This window comes from Delphinus delphis, chromosome 18 (assembly GCF_949987515.2).
Source record: "Delphinus delphis chromosome 18, mDelDel1.2, whole genome shotgun sequence".
NCBI lineage: Eukaryota > Metazoa > Chordata > Mammalia > Artiodactyla > Delphinidae > Delphinus > Delphinus delphis.
This window is the reverse complement of record NC_082700.1, coordinates 32390642-32415565: the sequence shown is the minus strand read 5'-3', so window position 1 is coordinate 32415565 and position 24924 is coordinate 32390642. Positions and strand designations below refer to the sequence as shown.

General features: G+C 37.2%; 1 protein-coding gene across 4 annotated transcripts in view; it reads left to right on the top strand.

Annotated features, from left to right (window-relative positions):
- Positions 1–24924, top strand: part of DIAPH3 (diaphanous related formin 3) — a 546819-nt gene that overhangs the window by 204690 nt on the left and 317205 nt on the right. The window lies entirely within an intron of this gene.

Below are 24924 nucleotides of genomic sequence, written 5' to 3'. Positions count from 1 at the left end.
AAAATTAGTTTGAAATAGAGTCTATGAGTAGATTATAACATCTTTTCATTAAATGCAATGGAATTCATTTTCAAAAGCCATCACAGATAGCTTTTACCTGTGCAGTGTGATTTTTCTCTTTTTAACAATTATATTTAGGAATTACTCTTGTCTGAAATTTGATTTTTTTCTCATCCAGTGTCATGGGCCTACCACTTATGTTTCAGGACTGATATGCACATATACTGTTCAGTTCATTTTTAAGTAACACATTTTAGGTTTGTAGTACAAGGCACTTAGGTCAGTCGTTATCTTTTTTTGTTTGTTTTAATTATTTTTTAAAATTATTAGTTTTTTAATTTTTGGCTGCGTTGGGTCTTCTTTGCTGTGCGCGGGCTTTTCTCCATCTGGATGGAGATGGGAAGGCTTGGTATAGACAGAAGAATTGATTTCTTAAAGTGCCCACCGTGTACTAGGCACCATGCTAGATGCTTTATATATGTGATTTAACTTGATCATCACAGCAAAGCAACCAAGGGATGTTGGCAGATAGCAAAAAAAATCATTTGCTTTCCTTTGAAATGCTTTCTAAAATATAAATTAAAAACTTAAAAAAAAAATTGTAAGTTAGAAACTCTAAAAGGTAATTGTAAATTAGATTTCTAGAATTTGTGTTAAATCCAAAGCCTTTATCAGATATTTTGGAACACCATTGGTCTTGACCAAAATAGTAAAAATGATATATTTTGATCTTTGAAAACCAGGGGCATTTTCTTAGCAAGCTTACCATAGGAAAACTTGTGAAGTAAGCAGATCTTAATTTTATCTTTTGATTATGGAGAATCAAAATTTTCTTTGAATAAGATTAGTGCACTCTTCAGGCAATCAGGGAAAATATATGGCAGTTAAAATGTGTATTTACATGTAAAACACTTCAGAATTTCAGATTTCATAATCTGGAATTGATTAGTTTTCCCTCTGCTTTTCTAGTAGGTAGAAAGGGTGGTACCTAAAAGCTATTTAAGTAATTCTGGGATCCAGCTTCTCTATTTTTTTTCCCTCTTTACTCTGATTACTTTCTTAATTAATGAGGCTCAAAAGGGAAACTTGTTAGCATGTCTTTAATTTAGCTGTAGTGTTAGCCCTAAATGAAATAATTGGACCTTTAAAAAATTCTTGTCATCTAACTTTAGTCTTACGATTTAAGGTTGAAAAAAATCAACATATTTGCTCAATCTAATACTAGTTGTAAAGGTTAAGGTGAGGAAATAATGATCCTTTTCTGAATATTCCATATATTAGTGCCTCTCTGGATTGGTGCATGCATCCACACTGCCCTGAATCTCTCCTTGGTTTGACTTAGAGGCTGGCAGAGGCTATGACTTCTTTTCTCTCAGCTCAAATGCTGCTGCCTCTTTTCTGGGACCAGTAGATGATATTTCCATAATCAACAGAAAGATAGGGAAGCCCAGGGTTGTAACACGGGGCAGTGCCAACATTTCACAATGCCAACAGGTGGCGAGATGAGAAGGTGACTATTTTTGGTTCGGATTTTAAAGAATAATTCCTAGAAAGCATTATTTGAGGAGCCTTAAGTTTTCTTTTTGGCATTATTAGTATTTCATTAGAAAAGGCTATTCATTGCTGCTTTCAGAAAGACAGGATTTCAGTAGATATTTTATAGGAAAGGTCAGAAAGGAAGGTAAGAGAAAGGTGCTTAGAAAACTTGGACAAGACAGAGGGCTGGTGGATAGGTTGCTCCTTGTCTCTTTATTCGTGGCCTGGCTGCGAATATTTGCCTGTTTCACGTGACACCAAAGGTTACTTTGAATCAATTTTGTCATTTCTGCAGAATTCAAAATTAAACCTATTATTCATTGTTGAGTTCCAGGTAGAAATATAGTTGCTCTCCACTCTCTAGCAGGCAGGGGGAGATAGAGGCACAGGCTGCTAGTTGATTGTCATCATTGGCTTGCATCACAACTTGGCAGGGAAGGACAAAGAATTCAGATTACTGAAGACTTGTGGATTTTTAGAGAAAATATTTTTTTTTACTTTTTTTTTAATTGAAGTACCTGTTTGGACTAAGAACTAGGGCTCTTTCTCTGACATAGTTGAATGTTCCATTCCAGGCATTTTAAATGGTAGATGCCAATCTTTGTGCTTCCTAAGCATTTAAAATTGGCAGAAAGGAAAAAGAAAGAAAGGAACTGAATCCAATAATCTAAAAAGAACCTTGGGATTTTCTCTCATGTTCTTTATTTTTTGTCCTAAGTATGGCTATTTATTTTACACTGCTTTAGGTTTATGAGACGTTTAGGTTAAGATTGTTGGGTTTCAGAGGTCTCATAACCTGGGAGTTGGAAGAGGAAGAGGAACTAATAATCCCTATTGAGTACCTGTGGTATACCAGCCCTGAGCTGGGTCTTCTTCATGTGACTTTGTTTAAACTTTACCACATCTCTGCTGAGGTTTTTCTCTTGGTCTACGATTGCAAAACAGTTCTAACTCCCCACAATAGCACCCTGCCCCACTGACTCATAGATGGAGCAAGATGTTATTGGTAAGCGAGTTGGACGTTCCCTCTTAACTCATATTGCCCTTTATTATATTTCTTCCTTTTTTTCCAGTTAGATTTTACTTACTTTGCTTTCTAAACTAATCCCCTCCCTGTGATTTTTATAGCATTGCTTCAATGAAGCGTGCCTCATGTCATATCTTTTTTTTTTTTTTTTTTTGCGGAGCATAGGCTCCGGACGCGCAGGCTCAGCGGCCATGGCTCACGGGCCTAGCAGCTCCGTGGCACGTGGGATCTTCCCGGACTGGGGCACGAACCCGTGTCCCCTGCATCGGCAGGTGGACTCACAACCACTGCGCCACCAGGGAAGCCCCCTTGTGTCATATCTTAAGGAGTACGGAAACCCCCCTCTAAGCCATTTCCTATGAAATCAACATTTTTTTTCTGATTCAGTAGTATCATTTTCTTTTTTATACTTTATTTCCCTATTAAGTATCTCACTTTGTTTTCCTTGCTTCTCTCCATCCTGAACTTTTGAGATACATCTTAGCTTTCCATAGTTTAGATTCTTTTGAAAATAACATGTAGACATTTTTCCTGATCATCTTTTTCTTTTATTTTTCTCATCTGCCTCTTTAATTTCTTCTGCTTTTTCTCTTTATCCTATTTGGCTACCATTGTTCAAGTCGACAAGTATTTACAAGGGACACATTGAATGTGAGGCCTTGTGTTTAGCACTGGGGACACTGTGGTGAGGGGCCCTGTACTCATGTTACTCTGTGGCCTTGGTGAAGCGCAGTCAAGTTCGCAGGTGAAGTCTAAGAACAAGGAGTGGGACAACCAGTACTGATCTTGATTGTAGAAAAGACTGCCATGTTTTACTGTCTCTGGCTTCTGTTAAGACTTAACAAGGTTATAAAAGAACATTGTTTGTATATCTCTCAGAAATTTAATCACAATGTTCATATACTATATTGAACATTTGGTATCATCAAAATAATGCTAATGGCCTGCATATTTTTTACCAGAGTGGAAGCATCTGTTGGTTAATTTTTACAGGCTGTTGGAAAATGGATTAACGTATACTAATGGGTTATTGGTGTTGGATTTAGCGACTAAAATTAATATTAATTACTTTCATTATTCACAAACTGTTAACTTAATAGGGATTAAAGGGCTTTCTGAAAGTATATGAATAGTCTAATTCTCATAGACTGATTTATTATGAAAATGTGGTTCCACAATTGTTAGCTTTCTGAAGTAATCAAATTTTATAACAGGTGCATCATATTTGCCAGATAGGGCCAATAAACTGGTTTATAAATAATTTCTCAACTGAACAGTTATGGCATATGGAAACAGTTAATGGATTATGTACTTAAAAACAAATCAAGCTTCGATTTCTGACATCATAGTTCCGTGGACAAAGTATTGGGGTAGGAAGTGATAAACCATGGAGTATCCATGTGACTTGGCTGTGTTCAGTTTGTTGCTTTGTATCTGAAACACAATTTATTCCTCTGTATGAACCAAAGTGTATAAAAAATCCTGAACTACCTCAGAAGCCTACATTAAGGTGAACAATATAATTTATAACAGAAGTATGGTTCTTGAGAGCATGTTAATATAGAGATGATGCCAAAATGAATGTAACATATCTTCAACATCTTAAAGGTTTCTGAAAAGACATTTGACAAACACTAGTTTGGGAAGATTGGGGAGGAAGTCAGTGGCAAATTAAATATTTCTCTAGGGATTTATTTTGGTTCTTGTCTGTGGCTGAATCTGGAAAGAACTTAAGGAAATTATGAGATAGGTCAGGAATGTCTTGCTTGTTTCACCATTAGAGAGTATCTCATTGTTACCAATTATATTCTCTGTTGGGTTGCAAAAGAAACAGAAATTTATTCTGAAAGCTTTAGAGAAATAAAACCTATAGAGAGAGCATAAAGAAAGGGGTTATTTAGGTTGGAGCCACAGGCAACTTTCAAGTCCACAAAATGCTTCAGTTACACACTTAGTTACCCAGCATATCTTTGGCATGGTGTGATAGAAGGTTTAAAGGTCCCTGTAAATAGGCATGTTTCTTATATATTGTACTGATGCTATAAACAGAAAAGGAGGAGGCTTGGACTTGTATGTATTGTATTGGGCGGGGGGTATGCCCATAAACATGGCTTTTTTTCTTTCCTTTTTTCTATTCTCTTTTTTTCTTCTTCCACTGGAGAAAAGAATGGTATTAGGGCACTGGATTCAACTAGTGTCACTTGACTAGTGGTAGATTGGGGGATGCTGTCTCCCTTCCGTATTACAAGTAGCTCATCGTGGTATTTTAATTCTGGTAGCAGTTTTCAGTGGTGCGCCTGTAGCTGTCAAACCTTAACAAAATTGTAAGGTCATTACATGCCATTGTCATCGCTTAGGATTTTGTCTCTTAGGATTTCTCTTCCATTTCCTGCATTTCCTTCTTCTGTCTTCTTCCCCATTTACCCTGGCATCTCTTGTTGCCCTCTGATTGCTCAAAGTGCATTTTTCGACTGCCTTGTCTGCAGTATGTTCTATCACTCAGGACTCCCACTCATAGTTAGTGCACACCATTGTTCTTCTGAAAATATAAATGAGGCTCCTCCTTCTGAATGTGCTATTTTAATCTTAAAGTAATATTTTGTAAATCTGGCCATTCACTTCCTCTCTTCTCTACTCTCTCTGACCCCCATGCCCTCCTCCACACACACCACTTGCCAGGCTTGGAAGAGAGAGAATCACATGGAGTTAGCACTGTACCTGGATCCATCCCTGGAGCACAAGGAGGGAGTGGGATCGTGGTAGGAGAGTCATAAGGAGATAAGCGCTTCTTGCTGGATTCCATGCTATAGGAATTCGATATTAAATAAACAGTGTAGTAAATTCTTTTGTAACAGAAAAAAAAACTTTCTGTGGAAATAACTTTATTGTAATTTTATAACTTTGAATTTCATAACTTAGGTTTGGAGGTGATTATATATTCATGTGTTTAGGTAAGCTGGGTGTTGTTGTTGTTTTCTTGGTCCCTCAAGGTTAGGTCATTTGGGCATATGCTCTGATACCTTGAACATGTTCTGTGTTTACCACAAGCTTTCATGGCTGTTATGGCATCTGAGGAGAATGCCAGTTTAGAGACCTTTGCTTATCACAGCTCTGACTTGTCTGAGTAGGTGTCTGTGCCTTAAAAGAATGGATATTTCAAAGTCAGACACACACTACACCAGGAGTTCTTAACTTGAGGCCTATGAACTTGGCTAAGAAAAAAAAATTTAGCATCATCACTTTCATTAACCTCTAACTGAAATTTAGTTTTTCCTTCAATGATAAATATAGGCAACAAACACAGCAGTACCTATGTCGTTTCTACCTGTAAGGTTCATACGTACTTTCATATCACATGAGAATTGCTTCAGGTACATTGAAATATCATTGAAACTCATCACTACTTCAAAATTAGAGTAATTATTAGACCTGCAGCTAGACCTTGTTACTTAAGACATTAATAAAGAAGCATATTTTGTCTGTTGGGTCCTCCAGGAAGCAGATGCTGAGATGTTGAAGTGCAGGAGGGTTTTTTTAAGGGGCAAGGGATGGGTTATGTATGTGAAAGGTAAAGGCAGTTGAGAGCAGGACTAGGCAGGAAGAACCTGGGACTGTGATGCAAATCTGAGAAATCTTCTCAGCCAGCGCAGCTGGGAGGGAGTGCTGGAGCCCAGAATGCCTGTCAGAGGAGTCCCAGGTTGGGCCGTGATGGCCAGGCCTGGTTACTTCTGCCGTGCTCAGTCCTTGGCTGGGGCTCCAAAACTGAGGAGGGTCCTGAGGGTGCTCATGGCTTGGAGCCTGTCAGCTAAGTGTGTTCCTTTGTAACCGAGTGGAAAGTTCTTTCCTAAAGGGAGGTCTGAGCAGTCCATCTCCATGGTTGCCATACATGTTTGTTACCAGTCCATAAACAGTGCATTTTAATAACTGCGTTCGAGAACAATTTGCTTCCTTTGAAATCTTATGTATTTAAATTATACATTTAAAAATTATTCTGAGAAGGGGTCCATTTCTCTGATTGCCAATGGAGCTCCATGGCAAAAAAGGTTAAGGACCCTGCTGCAGCATGTAGAGGTGGGAGTGAGGTGGAGGTCAGGGGCCTCGCCTCAACTGCTGCCTATTCACAGGTATGTGGTTTTTGGGTTTGTTTTGTAATTTAAAGGGCTAGTGTGTTATTTGTAATGAGATATTTTATCCAGCTTAGAATAAGTTTTTATGGTGGTTCCAACATCTGGCCATCCATTTTTTAAATCCATGTTAACAGGCCATAATGCATTTGTTAATAAAAGCATATATCAAAAATGGAAAAAAAATAGAAAACTTATTCCCTAATTAGACAGTAATAAAACAACAGTATTAATAATGTGTCTTTCTTCTTAGCAGTTATGTTTACTTCATTTATATTGTTTTATTTGCTCCTCAAAACAGTTCTGCAAAGGGCCCCAGGCAAATGTTGTATACATTTTATCAGTAAGAAAAAGTTGTGCTCTTCAAGTGAAGTTCAGCTAAAAGGAGCCGCCACTGTGAATGGAATACCGATATGAGTGTAAAGCCATTGCTCCTTCTGCTATGCCATGCTGCTTCTCTGATTAAAAGAAATCCTATTATGTTTTATTTAAAGTGCTCTTCTTTGATTTAAAATAATTTTCCTCTCATCTCCTGCCACCTTACCACTGCCCCACAGCAGTTCATCCTCATCCCACAATTTATATTAAAGGCTTTAAAAACCTGCCGTTTTTTATTAAGACCATCTTTCATCATTTGGTACCTCTCTTTACTTCTGTAAGTATTTGAACTGTAAATACTAACATCACGCTGTGGAGTCTGCAGGAGAAGTGAGGCACTGTGGAATCCACCTACAAGTGTGCGACCCCAGCCCTTACAGCTGTAGGTCTTTCCTCTCTAAAATGGGGGAGTTAAGATCCAGCTCATAAGTTTATTGTGAGGATTATATGATGAATATTTTAAAACATATTTTGCAATGCCCAGTTCATTGTAGCAGCAGTTGTGGCTCGCAGGCTCTAGAGTGCAGGCTCAGTAGTTGTGGCGCACAGGTTTAGTTGCTCCGTGGCATGTGGGATCTTCCCGGACCAGGCCTCAAACCCTTGTCCCCTTCACTGGCAGGTGGATTCTTAACCACTGTGCCACCAGGGAAGTCCCTGGCCTTATTTCCAAATGAAGCTTTCTAAACCATGAAACTGCTCTGTTAATGGACCTATGTTAATAGCCACTTAGGAAGACTTTTAGAATACTGGTCTATACCTCTTGTTTCTTGCATTTTTGTGTACATCTTAACTGTCAAATGCTTTATTAAGTTTCTGTAGAGAAGGATCTGTTGAATCAGGAATAAATGTAAAGACCTGTTTGGGATTTTATTTCCCTCTTTTTTTAAAAGTTTTTCTGTGATGTTTTTTCTTTCTTTCAGTTTATGTCGTTAATGGAGCTGGTGCCCATTAATGGAGCTGGTGTGTAATTTCATGAACTTTAAAAATTGAAAAATTTAACTTTGTTTTTCTTGGTGTGATTCTGTTTTAGAGCATTGAGCTGATGATTCGAGAGTGATCTTGGAAAGCTCATTCAGTTCTTTATAAAACCTTACTGGATCGTGTCAATAATTCCTTTTTTTTTTTTTTTTTTTTTTTTTTTTGCGGTACGTGGGCCTCTCACTGTTGTGGCCTCTCCCGTTGCAGAGCACAGGCTCCGGACTCGCAGGCTCAGCGGCCATGGCTCACGGGCCCAGCCGCTCCACGGCATGTGGTATCTTCCCGGACCGGGGCACAAACCCGCGTCCCCTGCATCGGCAGGCGGACTCTCAACAACTGTGCCACCAGGGAAGCCCAATAATTCATTATTTTTGACACTTATTTACAGTTTCAACCTAATGAGGATGGTACGGACGGCTTAATGTCATTGTGGAACTGGGGTGCATTAAGGCGTAGGGAACCTTTAGTTGATAGGCAAATAAGAGTACCAAGTAGAGCTGATGGCCTAAATTCCCCCCAGGGTTTGCAGAAAGGATGATAACTGTTCATTTTCTTCGTTTCATAGAGTGTTAGCATGATGTTCACAGGAGTGATAATTTCTCAAGAATAGGTTACTCCTCCAGCTCTGTGATGTAAGCTAAAGAAATTATTTAGGTCAACTGTATACAATTGTATTTTATACATATGGTTTAGCCTAACTCTTGTTTCCTGAACTGGTGACAAATTAAGGAAATACATGAACAGATGTCTGGAACTTAATTGAAAATGGGTGTTGGTATTTCTTCTTCTCTGACAGCCTGTCTAGTAATAGATAGGGGAGGCAAAACTCTTGAAGTGAAAAGTGTTTATCTCAGAATGACTCACAGCCCCCAAATCTAAGATTGGATGATGAACTTAGAAACTTACATGCTGCATTAGTGTATGTAAATCAATCTTTTCTGGTGACTCTGTGAGAAAGTTTGCCTGCGGGAGACAGTACCCAGTTAAAAGTGATTTAAAAGGGAAGTCTGGTGGTTGGTAGTCCCAGAGTTAGTAAGTTCAGTATCCCAGTGATGTCAGGACTCTCAATTGGCTTCTCACCCGTTTTCCTCTCTTTCCCTCCAGTTTCAGCATAGTTTAGCTGGCAAAGGTGGGAAGAATTATTATGCTCACAGGTGGGGCTTTGTCTTAGTTTTTTATTGCTGCTATAACAAATTACTCCAAATTTAGCAGCTTAAATAATGCAAATTTACCATCTTACAGTTCTGTAGGTTAGTCTCACTGGGTTAAAATCAAGGGCTATGTTCTGGAGGCTCTCAGGAGAATCTGTCCCTTGCCTTTTCCAGCTTCCAGAGGCTGCCCACATTCCTCAGTCTGTGGCCTCCTTCTAGATTCTTCAAAACCAGCAGCAGTGAGCTGAGTCTTCCGCACCTGATTTCCTTGAGTACATGCTTCTCAGATTCTGACCTATGTCAGGAGAGGTTCTTTAAAGACTCATGTGATTAAATTGGGCCCATCTGGATCGTCCAGGAGACTCTCCTAATCTCAGGGTCTTTAACCTTAACCACACTGGCAAAGTTCCCTTTTCCATGTAAGGTAAGATATTCACAGACTCCAAGGATTAGGACGTGGACACTTCTGACAGAGGACGGGGTTTGGGATAACTGGATGCCATAAAATTGCAGCATTTCACAAGGTACTTGGCCCTGTTGATTCCGCTCATTAAAATTATGCCAGTCTCCTTTAGCCCTGCATTCCCTTTATAGGAATGTCATTTTTGGGTCCTGGGGCATTTTGGCTTAACTGTTTAAATCATTTGTTCTGTTCACTAAATGTTTATTGAGCTTTGGATCTTTACTAATCACACCAACATATGTTTTTGTTACCACAGCCAAGTGCCTTTCCGGAGTTTTAGGAAAAATCCTCATATGTCTAAGTGCCAGGAATGATTTTTCCTCTTCTTTATTTAAATATACTATATTAAATTAATGTGAAAAGGTATCACAGCCTACTGTATATTTTCCAGTTTGTAATGTATACTATTAATTTCATTTTTTCTAAGATGTTAGTAAATTCTGTATATATGTTTTTACTTAATTTTTTTTTTTTCCAAGCCAGAAATACCCTTCAAAAAGCTAAGGTAAAGAACCACTGGTATTTAAAAACAAATTGGTTCTTGACTTTCACTTGTTACTATGTAAGGAAGAAAGAAAGACTGGTTCTAATTTAGAAAAAGAAATGTGTTATATTTTATACATTATAAACTTGTGGGAGATGACTGTTTCTATATTGCCTTGTTGAAAAACTTAATTCCCTCACCTTAAAGTTTAATTATATTTTAAAATACAGATTGTTACTCTTGTTTTACGATGTTTCACAACATATTTTTATCTGAATCATATTTATTATATTTATGTAATATTTATATATTTATAAATATTTATACAATATTTATATAATATTTATATAATAGGGACTTCTGGAAGAGGGACCTTTTCCTAGTCCGAATATTACTCAGACCTAATATGAACATACAGTTTCATTACAGGCTGGGAAATGTTATTATAATTGCATATTTCACTGGATAATTTAAATACAATATATAAAAAGTTTATTTTAATTGGAAAAATTTCACCACTGAGGGATATCACATTTATCAAAAGATCTAATACAACCACATTTCACACAAAGTAAGCAATTTATTTTAATTTAAGTGTTGGCTCAGTTACTTGCCAGTCTACTCTTCTGTCATCGTATTGTCTGAGACTTTTTCCTCCTGAAGCAGGGCTCTTCTCCCTTCTTTAATCTTCTTTTCTTTTTCAATTAGAGAACCAATTATTTTTGAGGGTTTCACAGGTCACAATGGGATAGTTTGGCGTTCTTGGTCCCGTTAGTGTAAGATTCAACCCAGAAGCGTTGAAATAGCCAGTGGGATAATTGTGTTTGTTTTTAAATGATGGACATTAGTTTTTAGAGCTTTTAAGTTTTTGTTTAAAAATTATCCTTTTTCTGAATAATATTTTTTAATTTTCCCAAGTTTTATTTAACTTCATTTAAAATCTTATCTATCTGTAAAAGTGAATATGAGTTTTTAAAATTGACCAGTCATTTGTATTTCCATTAGACTTAAGCAGATTTATCTGCTTTTAATACCAATAGCAAGGAAAACAGCAGTTTGTATCAACTTCAGTGTGGTAACTGTACTTTTGTAATAGAATTTACTCTATATGTGTGTATACATACATATATGTATATATACACATATATGTATATATCTGAAAGAATACTGTTCTGTAGACTAGGCAATCCAAAAATGACTAATCAGTGGATTACTGGTTTTTTCTTTTTTAGCTATCATTTTTCCTCAGCAGGATTGTTGAGTGCAGAGAATGAAACTGACATGATGGTCCCATGCCCACTTTTGTATCTCTGAGGTGTGCTTTGTCAAAAGAGCCATTTTCTTCAGTGTGTTCTTGATGAATAAGCATAACCTACAATCTCAGTAAATTCAAAATTTCGCATTATTCTTGATTATTCTAGAGTTATAAGAAGGCCAGAACAGCTGGTGGAAGCAAACAAGAATGAGAGAAAGGAACTGACTTACAAAGTAAAGGAGAAGTGGGTGCTTGCTCAGCTCCTAACTGGGCCCGGTCTTCACATTATAAGGGTTAGTGTGAGAAGCTGTTGCCTGGAGAAGTTAAAAATCTAATCCTCAAGGTCGCATCATTAGAAAGCAGTTGAAAGTCAAGGGTTTACTTCTTAACTTCATGCCTCATGTTCGTTCCTCTGTCTCCTGTTGGGACACTAGAGAAAAGGAGGGAGGGAAAGGCGTGGGAGCATGTTGAGGGGAGCCTGGGTGGAAGTCGATATGCATCGGTGTGGAAATGACCTTGAGACCAGCTACCGTGACTAACAGTGCAGCATAATGACGTATCTTCTGTTTTGGTCCTTTAAACTTTAGAAGCCATGATAGCCATTTCACTCATTATGTACTTTCTTCAAATCTTTTTTTTTGTATTGTTTTCTCATAGTCTTTCTGTTTTTAAGACAGTAATATAAACTGTCTTCAGATTTATCATCCCTACAGGTCTCCCACATGTGCATTCATTCTAAGGGATTAAAAGAAAAAAGGCCTTCCCTGTCTGGCATTTGTAGCCTTCTGCATTCAGGACCAAATTGTATTTTTAGCTGTATACTTCTTGCTATTTTTCTATTCTACACACCATTCTCCGGTAAATTTGGTCTACTTTTTCCATTAAATTTGGCCATGCATTGCATTGCCTCTCTTTGCAGTCCCTACCCATTCTTTATCTCCTAGGAAAATTCCCCATGGGACCCTCTGCTGCCTTGCTGCCGATGTGTCCTTCACCAGGTTAGCACTGGAGAGCCTGCCTGGCCTCCACCTCTGTGCAGCCGTCCCGTCTGCTGTTACGTGGGCCAGCCCTTTCTGCTGGGAGAGGGCTGAAGCTTTGGAAACCACTCTCACTCCTGCTCCTCTGCTTTCTCACTTCCTCTGCTACAACCTTCGTCTCAGTTCTTTCACTGCAGTCACACTGGAGAGCCTCTGTGATTCACCTCAGACATACCAGGTAGACTCCTGCCTTGGGCTCTTTCCTGCCTGGAACACTGTTATTCCAGGTGTCTGCTCTAGTCAGCCCCTTACCACCTCCAAGTCTTGATTTAAATGTCACCTTCTCAGTGAGGCTCCTGTACTTAGCCCCAGTTTAGTACTGCCACACTGCCTGTGTTCGCCCGCAACCTCTCCAACCCAACTCTCCCTACCTTGTTTTTCTTTTTTTAAAATACCATTTATCACCTTCTAACATATTGTTTATTACTTATTTAGTAGATATGCATTTGTCTTTTTCTCTCTCCGCACCAATTGGAATTTAAACTCCTTTAGGAGAAGGATCTTTGTTTCGTCCTAAGTACCTAGGGAACTGCCTGGCACCTAGTGGGCACCAAATTAATGTTGGCTGAAATTAATGGTTTTTTATTCCTTTAAAGCAGAAATATAATAATTTCAACCTCCTCAAGCAAACTGTCTTTTTTCATTTTAAGCAAATAGGAATTTTGGAAGGAGAGTAGAATTATTTAAATGATCTAGATTCCAATTAACTCTACCACTGATGACTTTAGCTCTAAGTGAATAACGGGCTAAATTAGGTAAAAAATTCAGAGAATAATGAAGGTGGTTGAGAGTGGGGTAAGTTCAGAATCTAGATGCTAAAATGCTTCACCTTTTTCTCCTGTTTTAGCAGCAAGAATCTGTATAAGAAGGAGGAAAAAGTTTAGGTAAATTCTGTTATCGTTGGATGGACCTTGATTTGATGTCTACAAACCCCAGGAATAACTGTTAGCAAACAGATTGTAACACATTTTATTGTTCATAGTTTTTTTTTTTCCTTAAAATTGCTCCTTTGTTGAGTATTGATTTTTTTATAGTTGTCGTTAATTGTGGTGCAATTCACATCACATAAAATTAACCAAAGTATACAATTCAGTGGCATTTAGCACATGTGCCACCACCTCCTCTATCTAGTTACAGATGATTTGCATCAGTCCAAAGTAAAACCCTGTACCATTAACCAGTTTCTCCCCATTGTCTCTTCCCTCCAGCCCTGGCAACCACCAGTCTGTTTTCTGTCTCTGAATTGATCTAAGCTGGGTGTTTGATTTAGATGGGATCATGCCATACGTGACCTTTTGTATCTGGCTTCTTTCAGCTATCAGTTTTGAGAATCGTCCACATTGTAACATATATCACTACTCCGTTCCTTTTAATGGCTGCATAATATTCCCTTGTATGTATTATACCATGATTTGTTTATCCATTCTTTCTTTGATGGATTTGTGCTGTTTCCTCCTTTTGGCTATTGTGAATAGTGCTGCTCTGAACATTTTTGTACGTGTATTTGTTTGAGTACCTGATTTCAACCCTTTTGGGTTGATTTTTTTGAGTGGAATTGCTGTATCCTATGGTAATTCTATGTTTAGTTTTTTGAGGAACTGCCAGCTGTTTTCCAAAGCAGCTGAATTACTTTATATTCCCACCAGCAACATACAGGGGTTCCAGTTTCTCCACATCCTTGCTAATATTTCTTTTTCTTTTTTTTTTTGGATACAAATAATATTTAAATATAACAAATTTATTGAGTGAAATGTGGTATAGGATTCAAAGATATTATAACTGGGAAGCTTGCAATTTTACATGAAAGATAAATGTTTTATGGGTTATTCTGTATTATAACTATAAAGTATTATATGTGTGTTAGTAATCAAGCAACAAAATATTACTTATGTTTTTATTAAAATTATGTAAAGATAATTCACTTAACTATTTAAACTGCTATAAAACTATTATGTTAGAGAAAATTTAGAAGTGGCTGAAAGAAAAAATACTACCCTAAACTCTACTACCTTACTTGAATTAATTATAGGATTTGACTGTATTTCCTTTTATCCTTTCAACATTTGTATATGCAGTATAATTTTTTGTTACTTTCATACATACTTTCTATGCTAAGTAGCTTTTATCATATCTTGACTAACCATATTACATCAAGTCATTATATCACAACTATTAGACATATTTAAAAATCTGTTGATTTATACTGGGGTAATTAGAAAAGACCTTATGAAGGAGGTAGCTTCACCTTGCTGACCCCATACATAATTCATTTCTTGACTTATGTGTCATTTTCTTAGAGACATGCCTTCTCTAACTTCCCAGATTAGGGTAGATCCCTTTGTAATTCAGTCCCACATTGCCCTTTGTTTTTCATTCATTACACTGGTTTGTGATTCAAGTAAAATTCATATCTGTTTGTTTATTTAATGTTTCTTTTCCTATTAGATTGTAATCTTTCCATGCGCAGATACATGTCTTCTCCCTACTGCATTCCCTTTACTCAGGCCAGTGTCTGATGTTAAGTGTGCTTTATAAGCCAGTCGGATGGATGAGTGAATGAACACACAAGGAGAGGGAGCTGAAACTGTGAACGTGTTTGCTGGGCACGTTTGGCAAATATGTAGGCTTGGAAGTTAAGAGTACTGATGGAGTGTACTTCAGTCTCTGTGGGGATGGGGAGATGGATGGGGCAATGATGAACCTGGAAGATGAACCTGGAAAGAGGTTCATGTCACTCATTTATATATATTAAGTTAATAATTTAAAATATTAAATATATTAAATTCTATCACAAAGGTTGGACTGTTTTGAATAAATGTATAACATGATATAATCTATGCTTTGGCATGAAAATTCAGTATCGAGTTGCTCTGTGACATAGTAGAAAGTCCAGGGGCTGGAATATCAGTTAAGAGACTAATTTAATTACCAGGGGATTGGTGATGAAGTCCTGAATCTAGGATACTTCCATGGGAATGCATACATAGGAGAGAGATTTGTGGATGTATAATCAACCAAGTTTAGATAATCATTAGCTGATGGACTTTGGAAAGAATTGTAGAACCACGGGGTAATTTAGGTTTATAGCATGAATTAGGCTGGTGTCTATAGATTCTAGGCTGAAGACAAAAGGGTTTTTATCCAGTTGACTTGAGATGCTGTTATGGATCTCCAGCATAGGGTGGCAAAGCTTTTCTATAAAAGGCAAAATAGTAACTATTTTAGTCTTTGTGGGCTTATAGCTTCTGTCATACTTATGCCCCTGTGCTGTTGTAGTACAGAAGTAGCCACAGACTCTATTTTAACTATTGGTCATGGCTGTGTTCCAGTTAATAATTTGTTTACAAAACAAGTGGCAGATGGGCCTTAGCCCATGGGCCTATAGTTTGCTGATCCCTGGGTTATGTTACTGAGGTCTTATTTTAGATCATATTGAATATTATTAAAGCATAGTGGATCCCAATGTAGGTTATGTGATTTCCTTCAACAAGGATCACTAATTGGAAATAGGACTGCAGAAACAGACATTGTATTTACTTAGGTTTGGTGATCCACCTCCCAGACATTTGTGGTTAAATGTCAAATAAGCAAGACGGAAAAGACATAGTAGGAGCTACCTTAAGAAGTTTGATCTGGAAATCTAAGGTGGGTGGTGAAAGAAATAAAGGCTGGTGGAGTGTCAGAGGGAAACTAGGTAGAATTACAGGGTTAGAGATTTTATGAATGCTAAGAGCAGGTTTCTTGGACATGAGAAGAGTAGAAAACTGTGGAACATTAAGTGCTGTGTCTTGGAATGCAGTTAAGTCCCCTACATACAAACCTTAACGTTGTGAACTTTCAAAGATGTGAACGTGCATCTTGTTCCAGCAAGGAACCAGAACCTGTGCCATCAATGTCAGGCGTGAGTGAAATTGCAGCTTGCCCTCCATCTCCTATTGCTGATGATCCTTCAGCTCTACCATCTCCCACCTCCTCTCCCTCCTCCAGTCAGTAACTCTTCTTGCCTGTTCGCTCAATGCCAGCTCCTGTATGCCAGCTGTTGTACTGTACTACTGTACTTTTCAAGGTACTGTAAGATTAAAAATGTTTCATTTTTTGTGTTTGTTTTTTATATATTATTTGTGTGAAAAGTATTATAAACCTATTACAGTACAGTACTGTGTAGCCAATTGTGTTAGTTGGGTACCTAGGCCAGCTTTGTTGGACTTACGAACAAATTGGACTTATGAATGAGCTCTCAGAACGGAGCTCGTAGGGGACTTACTATAAAAACCTTGCAGAGATAGGTCTAATTCTAACAATCGTGCAGCCAGAATGTTAAAATGAAATAATGGAAATAGAAACAAGATTCTAATGCAGAAATTAACAGTGAAAACCTTCAGTTTTTGAATCAGACTGCCTGATTGGAATCCTATCTCTGTGTTTTTTTTTTTCTGTTTGTTTGGGTTTTCTTTGACTTTGGATACATTTTCACTCTTTTTCAGATTAACTTCAATTTTCTCATTTGAAAAAGAAGGTTAATAGCTTCTTAAAGTATTATTAAGAGACTATGTCTATTGAATACCTAGCATGATACCTGATTCACATTACTTCATAAATGGCAACTAATTTATCATTATATTAATTTCATTTTATTTGTATTGCATCATGGCAAAGAAGTAGAGTAGCTGTTGAAGCTTCTATTAATGGGACATTGGACTGGATATTCTCTAAGTTCCCTTCTATATCTAGGATTTCTTTTTTATTGATATCATTCCAGGTTTCTTCAGTGGTATTAATTTCTCTGAATTCACTTTTTTTTTTGCCGTACGCGGGCCTCTCATTGCTGTGGCCTCTGCTGTTGCGGAGCACAGGCTCCGGACGCGCAGGCTCAGTGGCCATGGCTCACGGGCCCAGCCGCTCCGCGGCATGTGGGATCTTCCCGGACTGGGTCACGAACCCGTGTCCCCTGCATCGGCAGGCGGACTCTCAACCACTGTGCCACCAGGGAAGCCCTGAATTCACATTTTTAAAGCATAGTATTTAGTCCCACTTTTTTTAATAAAGAATAATCTTATGAGATTTATTACAAAACAATGTTATTAGAAAGATGTGAAACTCTCCCTTCCCTCTTGATAGTCTTTAACTTAGATCATAGGTTTAGATTATGTCAGATGGTACTGCATCAAAATTATTGCTTCTGTTAATGCAATGGTGCAGTAACTGGGGTCGATGGCTGCCACTGGTTTATTTCAAAACAGTAAAGTGTTAAAAGAACCAGACAGTGGGCCATGCAGAGTTAAAGTTAGAATCACTGTTTTTGCTAATGACATTTTCTTAACTGTTTTTGAAAACTATTGAACATGAGCATATGAGTTTTTATACTAATTGTAATGCATTACTGTACCCCATAATCTATGAGAGTGTTCACCTCTGCACTCTGCCTGTCCAGCTGTTGTCTTGAACAATTATCAGCGAATTATTATTCTGGTATGAGCTGTGTCATGCTTGAAAGTGGTATGAAAAAAATGTTAATGAGTGTGCATGAATGTTGGTTGATGAAGGTTAAGTGGTTGCAGATATGCTCTCTGCATTCTTTCCTGTGAATGTTCAGACTGAGGCAATGGGTTCTGATGAGGGATTACAAACAAATGGTGCTGATTGACAGTTTTTGATTGAACATTATAGTGGTATATAAAGGCAGATTGTGTGTTTCAGCTGAACAATAGACACAGTGTTGTTGACCCCCAGTGCAGCACCACACTTCAGCCATCAGTTTTATTTTATAATTTCCATTTTTTTCTATTGTACTAGATTTTCACATTCTCTCATTTTATATTACACATTATTTTAAAGATGTGCCTGGCGGTGGTGTCGTTTAACAAATTTTTCAACATGTCTATTATGTACTTATGTTTTTTTAGACTAATAACTGCAAATTTAAGTATGATCAAATTATTGTATCCAGTAGCTGTTCATGTTGATAAGCCTGGGCCAATATTCATCAGCAACATGTCCTTTCCTTTGTGTCTGTTTGCCTGTATTTTGTTATTTGTGTAATAATTAAAATTAGCTGTGTATATATTCTTTTGGAATCTTTCGGGTTGATCTTTGCGAACATTGCATTTCATATGCTATATATTGAACAAGAACTGTACTTTTTTTTTTGTAAAGAAATGACAGTATAAGGAACAATATGAAGTAGTGTTGATAGGGCTTTTGTTTCCTCATCATTTTCTTCATTACTGATAAACTAGAACTTGATGTTCCAACTGGAAACTATGCTTTGTAAAGTGTAAAACGTTATACAGATATTTGTTTTTAACCTTTTTAGCCAAAAGGGCCACCCATAACGATCATAGTGCTTTGCATCTTGTAACAGAAAAAGTAGGAATGTTTGTTAAATAAACATTAATTGGTAAAGTTAATAGGATCTATAGTGATCATTTTATCATTTAATAGGTGAAAAATTTGATGCCTAAACATAGTAGACTTAAAGCCTTTGCCAATAGAACCGTCATTGGATACATTTGGGTTATTTGTTGATCATTGAGAAATATTTTTTTTCTTTTTTATATTCCCTATAATTCATTGCCTACTTAATGTAAGAGATTCTAATAATAACCCAGAAGGTTATTCTTAATTTTTTTATATAAGCATATTTTTAATGTGTAAAGCTTGCTTTTAAAAATTTAATTTATAGGTTTAAATAAAAATTAATTCATGATTATTATAGAAAATACTCATGCACACACCCTGAGTTCTGAAAGAAACAGGACAGGAATACCCACCCGTACCTCTTGGCACTTGTTCCCACATCTATTCTGCGGATCGATACTCCTCTGCAGAAGAGGGGCCTTCTTATCTCTAGCCCAGCAGCTTTGTGCTTAAGGACTATTTCTCCTCAGAGCTCTGTAATCCTTATTGTATTAAGTGCTTAAGTTTTCGTGCTCCTGTGGCTTTTTTTCTGTCAGTGAGTGAAATTGGATATACAAATCATACTCCCTCAGGGCTAGCTACTTCTTAATTCCATGACTAGGATTGCAGTTATCTGCCATCAGCAAGCAATGGCTCTGGTTTTGGTTATTGAATAAATCATGGCAAATCATGCAGCTCAGTCGACCAGCCAGCTGACCAAACAACCAGTCAGCCAAACAACAAATAATATTGGATGTCTCCCTTATAAAAGGTACTGTGCTATCTCCGGAGATGCAGTGCTGAGCAAGACAGATACAGATCCTGCCTTCGTGTAGTGTATTTTCAAATGGAGAAGATAGAAAATGAATAGGTAGATAAAGAAAAATAACCATAGTTTTTGAATGTACTCTGAAAGTAATGAGCAAGTTGTGATATGTGCTGGATTGGAGAGGATGGTCATGGAAAGCCTCTGAGGTCATGACATTTAAATGGAGACTCAAAAAGAAGTAGGAATTTGCCAGGCAAGGGATCAAGGGACAAGATCTCCAGATGCAGGAAATAGCACGTTCAAAGTTCCTCAGGTTGGAAAGAATCTGTAACCCAGGATCCGTCAAGTTCAGTATGGCTTGGGCACATTATGTGAAGTGGAAAATGGCAGGAGATGAAGTCTGAAGCCTGGACTGTTTGGAAAATCTGAGTTGTTCTGAAGGATGACTATGATTTTTGAAAGCAGGGAGGAAGGAAAACGCTGTTCCTGCAGAAGGAATGGTGGGGGCAGAGGAAGAACTGACACACTATTGAAATGCCTGCTAACTTAGGCATAGGAAGGTAGATGGTGATGATGATGGCATTGCTGGCCAGGTTGGATGGTGGTGGTGTTACAAAGCTAGGAAGTGGCCTGCTACGAGCCTAGAAAGATTGATGCTAACGGCAAGTTATTTTTAGAGGCTTTTCCTCTCTTAAAAGAGGTGAAAAGGTCTATAGCCCCTTTATTTCTAACACACAGAAAAGTTTGGTTGAAACTAATTAGTTTTTGAGTCAACTCTGCATTAATAAATAAATATATTTAAATAAATAAACTATCAAAAATCCCATTGCATACAAATCATGGTGTCCATTGCTTTAGTTCTGCTTCCCTGTAAGGATTGGTTTCTCTTTTGTCTCAGAGATTCACGAGGAGTTCATGTATGATGATAATTCTTAAATTAAACCCTCCTGTTCTGCAGCTGCCTTAAGTGGAATAAGACTGGAAACAACCGAAGCTCTTGCCCTTTGGATTTGTTTCTTACTCAACTTTCCTTCTACATTCTATAGAAAACTTATTCAGGACTATATTTTACTATATTGTGTGTATATACAAATTCATATATTTATATATAGAAAGCGACTATTTATGGGGGTGAGAGAAAATGAATGCATTCTAGTCCTGTCTATTCATCTTTTAAGGCCCACATCTGGTACCCCTTGCTCCATGAAGATTTCCCTGATCAATCTGGCCATAGGTTATTCTTTTTGCTTCTCTGAACCTCCATGCATCTTTTTCTTGATTGGCCTCATTTCTTTTAGTCATTCAAAATTTTACTAATTTTTCAATAAACTCTTTTTCTGGGCTTTTGATTGGTTATGTATCAAATGATGCTGACTTCTCTAAAACTTTCCACTTTATGTAAGTGATTGTATTATTCTATAATTTTATCTCTACCCATCTTATTGCTCCAACTTTAACTAAAATTCTTTAAGGACAGGGACTGTTTTACTTTCCCAGTTCTTCTGTGGATAGCCTCAGTGCCTTCTGAGTGAGTAAGTGAGTGAGTGAGTGAAACTTAAGATTGTCTTTATAGTGGCAAAGGCATCCTTGGGGAGCTCCATACTGACAACCATTACAGGTCCAGTTGTTATCACTGCTCTGACAGGGCTCTTTGCCCTGGATGTCCTCTTCCAGGAAGTGGAGTATGGTACAGTGAGAATGGCCTAGAATCAAGCTGGATTCTAGTCTTGAATCTACCACTAGGTAGTTGTATGGCCTTAGAAAGGTTAGTTCTCCTGGCCTCAGTTACATATCAGTAAAATCAGAGTTAATTTTAGTTTAATATTTATAAGCTACCAAAATAAATTTTAAAAAATCTGTTTTATCCAGGTAGTAGAAGAACTGTGCTAATAGTGATAAATTGACCATACTTCTTTTTTTCATATAAGGGAATGAGATTATCACTTAGGCACAGTTAAAAGCAGACACAAAAAAGCTTATACACATAGGAAAAAATATATGTATAAGGATGTTCACTGTAATGACATTTTTGATAGCAAAAGTTTAGAAACAACTTAAATACTCACCAATAAGGAAAATAGTTAAATTATGATATTGTTGAATTACGGTACCTAGGAGATATACTATGAAGCTGTTAAAAAGAATGTGGTCAATCCATAAATATGAATATAGAAAAATATTAAGGGTTTATTGCTTTGTGAAACAAGTAAAATATAAAATACTATATATGGTAAAAGCTAATTTGGTTAAAAAGAAAAAAAAACCCTAAAATGTAGTTTGGTATGCACGTAATATACATCTGTTTGTGTTTATACTCATACCCATTTTATGTGTAGCCTTTTAGAAGACTACCAGTAGCAGTTTTTGTTACCAGTAACTATCATTACCAGTACTCATTATCTTTGGGGAATATTTATAGTAATGTGTAAAGGACCCTTCACTTTATGTACTTTTATACTGTTTGAATTGTTTTATAATGAATTTTAAAATTAATTTCTTTTTCCTAGAGAACAATTCCAGAATAATTTGGCAATTAGCTGGAATTTTTATGTTCAGGCTTTTAAAAAAAATATTCTTATATATTTTATATGTGTATTGTTTAACCAGAAGGTAAAAGGGTGACTTTGCCTTAGTCAATGTAAATGAATCCCCAAACTTGTAACAAGATATGTAAGTCATTTGTTTTATTTTTAAACAGTCACAGCTTAGGAATGACCTTAGGTTTCTGAAGTGGAAGAAATTTTTGTCAAGTATATTACATACACAAGGTTCCATTAATTCAGTAAACTGCATTCAGAAGGCAATATATTTGATAGTTAATTATTCCAAATGGTGCCAGTGATCAAAAGAGACACCCATTTGTAATACAGGGAATCTGTGTAATGGTAATTCCTGAAGAATGTTTGCTCACCTGTGAGGACAGAAGTAATTGATGAAGTGAAAAGTTGTATATATCTTCCTCAGGCTTAGAAGGAGCAGTTTGTGAAAAGCTGAGAAAGCATTGTGAGTATTCAAGTAACCTAGGAGGACTAAGTATTGGGATAAGATTTTAAATTTGATAATTTGAGGTCAAGTTTTATGTGTCAATAGAAAAGTATATTTTACATGTTACTTTACTTTGGGGCATTTGTATGTACATATTGGGAAGAAATATTTTTTTGCAGTTCCTCTCACCGACTTAGTCTTTAAAGTTTAGAATATAATATTTACTGCTAGTATAGATTGTTTTCCTATTAGAATTGCAGGGGAATTTACATCCAGTGTGGATTTCTCAATCATTATTTGAGAAGCTAATGTAGTAGAGCACATATTTCTGAAAATATGTCTACTGATGCTTTAGCGCTTGCACGCCCCTGTTTACAGAGCAAGATACTCTTACAGGCGCCCTCACTGTCTAAATGTGTGGGCGCCATTCTTCTCAAGAGCTTGCCCTGTGTTGGTAAAAGGCCACTGAGAGACAGTCTGCTCTGAGGTTTCCAAACCCTCTTTGGTGTCTCTTTACTCCCCAGGCCTCTCCCCCAGCCCACTTCCATCGATGGCAGGAGGAGGGGAACACACCCTCCACAGTTGGGTCTAAAATCTGATCCCCTACAAATTCTCCATTGGCCCAAGAAGGGTTTTTTTGTCTTCCCTGTGTCTAAGACTTCGTGCTTCCCTTACATTCTGCATCTTTCCTTTCCACTGCTCGTGGGATCCTGTCCTCAGTTTTATGTAGTTAAAGGAAAATTCTGCAAATGCATTAAAATTTTTTTCCCTCTAAGTACTCAGTTCTTGCAATTGAACCACATAGCTTTCAAGACTTTTGTCTCACTGTAGATATTAACAGTAATCTAATTTTATACTCAGTGTTGAGGGATGACCTCTTATTCTAAGTGTTATCTTTACCCCAGAGGAAATAAATGCCATTGATCCTGAAATGGCAAGGCTGTGGGAAAAATCTCAGCAAAGAAAAAAAATTAATCTTCAGTTATCATCTCCAGTTATTATCTGGCTCTACTTTCTCTGCAGGGTAGAATGACTCCCCGCCTTTAATTCTGTTCACTTCTCACATCATCACATTTGCAGTTTCTACTGATAGGTAGACTAGATAGGTTTCAGGTGGCCAGGATGGTAAAATTTCCAGTGGAATAAGCACAAGAAACAGGAGTCCGGAATCCTGATGTGCATTTGTCAGACTCTTAGCCTCACTCTGCTTTAGTTTTCTTGTTGTAAATTGAGATTTTTATTAGATGATTTTTTTACTATCCATTTTAATTGGGGGAAAGAAGGATTTGAAGCTTTCAGAAATTCAAGTAATCATTTGATATATGGAGTTGATGTTTCTAGCATGAAGTAGAATAGTCTTAAGAATAGAAATACAATATATTAAAACATTTTAAAGGTTAGGAATTTTGGCATGCACCAGAGAACCCCAATTAATAGGTGTTCCTAGATGTCAAAATTGTTGTTTTGTTTAATATTTCATTTCCTGTTCTGCATTGGCTTGTTGGTATATGTCTTTTGTTCATTAACTTATAATGTCTGAGATTTTCATACAGCATTTAAACTAGAGATAGTTTTTAATTAGTAAGTTTAGATAGTTTACAGTAAGTGAGTGATGTTTCAGTTCCTGTAGATTCTTCTCCACTAAGATGTTAATGCTTCTCTGCTCAATTGTCAGGTGGCCCTACATAATTGTGAAGTAATTGAGTTTAAAGTGAGATTCTCTAATAAAATTTAAGCCACTGCATTCCCATTAATGAAAGGTTTCTTCCCTTCCCCTTTCACAGAAGGGTCTGTTAAGTAGTTTCTTTTTTCCTTTTAATAGCACATTTGGTTAGTCTACTAAAGGTAAGATGGTTTTCAGGAGGCAGGCTGGAAGACATTGGGAAATTATGATTTAAAAACCAGTAACTCTAAATATAGACATTTGGAAGGAGGTGGAAATTATGTTCCTCTTAAATTCTGAGGAATTTTTGTTGGGCTTGGAGATTATAAAGCATCAGGGGTTTCTGAATCCAGTCTTGGATCAGCTCTCCTTTCTCCTTTTTATGTAGTAAGATATACCCGTAGGGATCCACAGCACAGGAAGATAAAACCATTTTATTACAGTGGCTTTTGTCTGAATATGCTAAATAGGACTCTCTGGCCTCAGGTAAGTGGTTTGAGGCTAAGAACCCATGTAGCAGCTGCCTAGATGGAGCAGCAACCAAGGAGATGAGAGGGTCAATTCCAGTGCTAGAAAATGTCAGGCTGTCTTACCTGTGCCAACTCTTAAGCAAGGAAGGAATTAAAAGGCGGGAGGACTACACTGTGTGCCTAACCTCTTAAAGTGGAGGGATAAGAA